This window comes from Cervus canadensis, chromosome 1 (genome assembly GCF_019320065.1).
Source record: "Cervus canadensis isolate Bull #8, Minnesota chromosome 1, ASM1932006v1, whole genome shotgun sequence".
Taxonomy (NCBI): Eukaryota; Metazoa; Chordata; class Mammalia; order Artiodactyla; family Cervidae; genus Cervus; species Cervus canadensis.
The window spans coordinates 25,423,415-25,428,522 of NC_057386.1; the positions used below are offsets into that span (position 1 = coordinate 25,423,415).

General features: G+C 47.8%; 1 pseudogene; it reads left to right on the plus strand.

Moving 5' to 3' along the window:
* The first annotated feature begins 400 nt into the window (after window positions 1-400).
* Window positions 401-4,218, plus strand: LOC122449780 (annotated as a pseudogene).
* Window positions 4,219-5,108: the final 890 nt, after the last annotated feature.

The window sequence follows — 5,108 nt, forward strand, 5'->3', positions numbered from 1 at the left end:
GGCTCTTCCTCCGGGAAATTCTCCTGAGCCCAGTCCTAATTGACTCCCTGGGGCTTTGGCTTGGAGCCATTTCCAAGCCTCTGTCATGACTCTTCTGTGCTCCTCTGTATTGAATAGAGTGAGGAGAAGCTGTTGGCAGTTTCCCCAGGTAGGGCGGTGGATCTGGAAGGTGGATTCTAAGAGATTGACCAGGGCTTGGGGCTTTTCAGAGTAGAGGTGGTATGATGTTTCCAGTTAAGGGAATCAGTCATGGAAAAAGGCTGGTAGTAAAAAAAAAAAACGGGTCTCTTCTCATGTAGGATCCCATCGGCAGCAAAGTGCTGCAGCCCTTGAGTCTCTCGTAAGGGCATTAGTACTGCTGAGTCAGCTGCTCCCTGAGCCGACCAGAGGCACCTACCCAATGGTTCTGGGGTGGCTGGCCGAGGGGGCACAACAGCTTCAGGAGCATCGGGAGGAGAAGGAGGAAGGGAAGGCGGTGGGCTGTCTGGTAAATGGGGATCTGCTGCTCTGGGAGCAAGAGCCGTGGGGACGTAAGGTGGGGACATTGGAGGCAGCTCTTCAGCCTCTCCCTGGAGGATAGGTGGTTCCTTCTCTTGGCACGAGATCCTTTTCTTTGATTGAACTACTAGGACCTTACACTATCCCTGACCTGCGGCATAGAATCAAACCCAAGGGGGCCCTAACTGGGCAATTTCAAACCATTGATATATAGAAATTGGTCCAGGTGGCTGGAGTCTCCCGCTATGACACTACTCGGACAGTGGGCATATCTAAGGTCCCTTCTGGGGGCCACCGACCCCAAAGGAGGGCCACTCCACGGTACAAAGACTGTGCAGTTTTTCAGGACGCAATTTTACACCATAATCTCCAGAAAAAGTGAAAGTCACTCAGTCGTGTCTGACTCTTTGTGACCCCCATGGACTATACAGTCCATGGAATTCTCTATGCCAGATTACTGGAGTGGATAGCCTTTCCCTTCTCCAGGGGCTCTTCCCAACCCAGGGATATGAACCCGGGTCTCCTGCATTGCAGGCAGATTCTTTACCAACTGAGCTATGAGGTGTGAAGCGAGCAGAAGTAACGCCATGGCAGGCAGCTTAGATTAGGAGTAGGCCTTCCTACTTCTGGGTGGTAAGATTATCAGGCCACCTGGATACAACCAATCAGCTTAACACTGACCGCTGTTTGCCAATTAGGAACAGGGCGGAAACCCCCGAGAAAGTCCCGCGCACACAAAAGTTTTGAGTGTGTTTGACCAATGAAATTGCTTTGCAAACTTGTAACCAATCCACTTAAACCAACTACCAATGGCGTGTTCTCACCCTATAAATTTGTGTAACAGCTTGGGCTCGGGGCTCTCTGACCCCGCACCACTGCGTTGGATGTGGCAGGAGCCCTGACTCGAGTCAGCAATAAACTTCCCTTTTTGCGAGTTGCATTGTCTTGGAGGCCTTCTCTCTTCCCGCTCGGGGATTCGGACATCGGGCATAACATGAGGGAAGCCTGATCCCCAGAAAAATCCTTTCTTAAAATTCTTAACCATACACTCTAAGATAGTGAGTTTAGAAGTCAAGTTGCCCATTATGTGAAAGTTCCCACCCTGAGGCAGTGTCCCACAACAAAACAAAGGGAGATACTCACTTTCATCCATCTGGCCACTCCCCTTACGGAAATTTAGACACCTCTTAGCATTGGCAGGTCAATATAAACCCCCAACCCGGACCAGCCTCGCAAGGACAGATTAAACCCCCCAGAGGCTAGCACTGCCCTGAATTGAATGAGCTCATCATGGAACCACAGGTTAGGACCCTCTCAGGCTCCGTAGTCCAAAGACAGTGGAGTGCTGGCTTTCACTCACTCAATCATTCTCTCACACACACCAGAATTAACAGACCACCCGAGGGAACATACCCTATTCTGAGTGACTCTCTGGTCATTGGGAGGTGACCAGGCGCCCCTTCTGCCGTATGGTGGGTCCTGACTCAGGCAGATGTCCCCAGGGCACTCACCCATCTGACGTCCTGTACTGGAACCCGTTTCTGCTCTCCTTCTGAGTGTTGGGGAAGCAGCATGGCCCAAGGCCAGCGCGACTTGAGTGAGAATCGAGATCCAGCAAATGGCTGGGTGGTGCCTATCCGTCTGTCACTGGGTCGGCGGCCACAGCTTTCTCTGGTTCCCTGACAACGGTGGCGCAAGGGGCCAGTTTGGTTGTCGGCTTCCTGGCCAAAGCACCAGAAAATATTATAGAAACCGTGGTGTCAGAAAGACACAAGTGTCACTCAGAGATACAGAACGGCAGGGTTTAGTCAGCACTGGTGCAGGCCTAGCGGTGTCACCTCCAAAGGCTGGGCGCCCTGGCTTTGTTCTGGGTATCTTTTATACACTGTAAACATCCCGCTCAAACAGCTCAGATCCCTCTCCTCCCCAGCAGCCCTAATTTCTATGGATGTAAGGAGGAAGCAAGATCACAGGAGGGAAAGTGGTGATTGATGAGCAGCAGCTGTTTAAAAACAAGATAAGGGAAGGGAAAGCAAAAGACTGTTACTTTACTTGGGGGCTTTGATCTTTCTCACACCACCTCCCAGAATCCTTCTCACTGCCATCCATCTTGGCTGAGCAACGTGTGTGCCACCAGGAAGGACTCTGAATCAGAATGATTGACCAAAGACAACCTGGAAACTAATCCCATCACCCTAAAACCTCAGACTGCAAGCCATGTGGCAGAGCCGTTCCCCTGGGTTCCCTTACCCTCCTGCTCTCTGCCTGGGTGCCCCTTCCCAATAAAATCTCTTGCTTTGTCAGCACATGTGTTGACATTCATTTCTGAGTGTTAGACAAGAGCCCTCTTTCAGGCCCTGGAAGGGGTCTCTCTTCCTGCAACAAATGGCGACTCTGGCGGGGACTCCTCTTCGCTGCGACTGACATCCTGACCACTCGGGGTACTCAGGGACCAGCTTGCCCACGGATGGATCAAACCCAGCTTCTGCAACTGGGACCTTTTTGTCCCTGGTCTCCTCCTGGTGCGGACAACTGGCCAGAGTGCCCAGACCGGGTAAGGAACAAGAGATCTCTCTCTCCTTCCTTCTCTCTTTCCTCTCCTTAACCCTCCCTTTCCTACCCTTTCTTTTTCTAGCCCCCCAGTCTAGAGACCTTTTTACATGACCTTCACTCAGAAGGACGGACTCTAAAGGATGATGTCAATATTCTTCTTGATAAAGCAAGCTTGGAAAGTCAAGAAAGCACTGGTTTCATAAAGGCAACAAAAATACTGATGGAAAAGAATTCAATGGATATCATGACAAAAGAGTTTTTCCAGAAGTATGGATATGCTCCATGTGCCAAGAAAAATTCAGTGGATGAGCGAGAAGTAATTGACTCTAAACCAGAGTCCAGTGAATGTGAATGTCCTGAGAAGCCTGACATGAAAGATGATTTGTTGGATTCTGCTGCTCCAAGCACTTCTGCGAAGTCACCGCATAGTGCACAACTTTCTGATTTTGGACTTGAGCAGTACATCGTATCCCAAGTTCTGCCAAACCCTCCCCAAGCAGTAAACAATGAGAGAAAGAAGAGCCAAAAATTTTAACTCCATTTTCCAAACAGTCACTAGTAAAAACTACAAAATGTGCACTAAAGATGGATGATTTTGAGTTGGTATCTCTGAATACACTATGTGTTTAAATGATGATTACACAATTGGACTTAAAAATGTAAAGACTAACAGTGAGACCATAGAAACAGAACCAGTGCCCAATGATAATGTCTTTGCCATTCCTGGACTAATAATCCAGCTGTTGGAAAAAAAAAAATGGTGCAGAGCACACAGATTTTCCCTTGGCATCTATATTCTGCACTCCTGGTTTGAAAGTTCTTTCTACAAAGAGCAGCACAGTTCTGGTATCCACAAATTATCCATTATCAAAAGCAAACAGTTCATCAAATGATTTGGCAATGAAAGAAAGTACAAATTCAGATGAGTGCTTTGAGAATTTCGCAGATCCCTCTTCTCCTACGGTTTCTTCTTAAGAGAATCTACTCAAAACACCTACACCTCCAGAAGTTACTACGATTCCAGAAGATATGCACCAGATTTTATCAATATACAACTCAAGCCTAGTGCCTCTGGTAGCAGTCAGAGCAGTGCCACCCAGCAAAGTGTTCCTTCCTCGGCAGGGAGGACAGAAGGTGCGAGATGCCAGTAACAAAGAAAACTGGTGAAAAAATGATAGTGGATCCATCCTCCCATTATGGAAAATGAACAGAATGAGATGAAAGCAAATCTGGTCTCACTTGGTTTTTGATACCCCCTACATCGTCCCCCTTTTGAAAAACCAACTCATGTTAAAGATGAGTATGGACACTAGTATCATAAAGTGCTCTTTATTAAGTTTGATTTAATCTAGCCTGTCTTGTTGATACGTAGTTCAGTTGCTCAGTTTTGAAAGATCATTTCTATTTCATTGATTTCAAGTTTACCCTGCCTCATAGAATTATGTGGTTTAAGTAATATTAAGAAGCAGGATAAATAATTTTTGAAATTTAAACATTACTGTTTGCCACTCAAATGAGGCCACCTTCAGTCTTCTCAGGGCTAGACAGCTGCTGCTAGAGCTGGGCTTCTTCCTTGGGGCTAGCTCTGCCCACTGTCTCCTCTCATGACTATCTCAAGTCTTCTATACCTTTTATTTCAACAATGCTCTTTCAGACCCTGTTGTTTACAAAGGACAGCCTAAACTGATGTAGGAAAAGAGGAATTTATAGGCCTAGGTAGCTATACTGAAGTGGGTGTCTCAAACATTTGGACTTAGACACTCGCCTGCTATCATGTCAGGACGGGTGTTTTCCTCTAACTTGTCAGTTTCATCCTCTCAAATCAGCTCTTCCCAGCACATGACTGCGACCTCCCCAGACCCCCATCTAGCTCGGCGCCCAACAGAGCCTGAGCCTTACCCTCTGGAAGATCCTAGATCTGGAAGATCCTCCCAAGTGGGTGCTCCTCTCTGGACTGTCAGCTATGCCTATGGACTTGTCTCTGAGAGCACCACACTGCCCTGTCCGTGGAGCCCAAGAGCCTTATGATCTAAGTCAAGATGAGTCAGCAATTATCC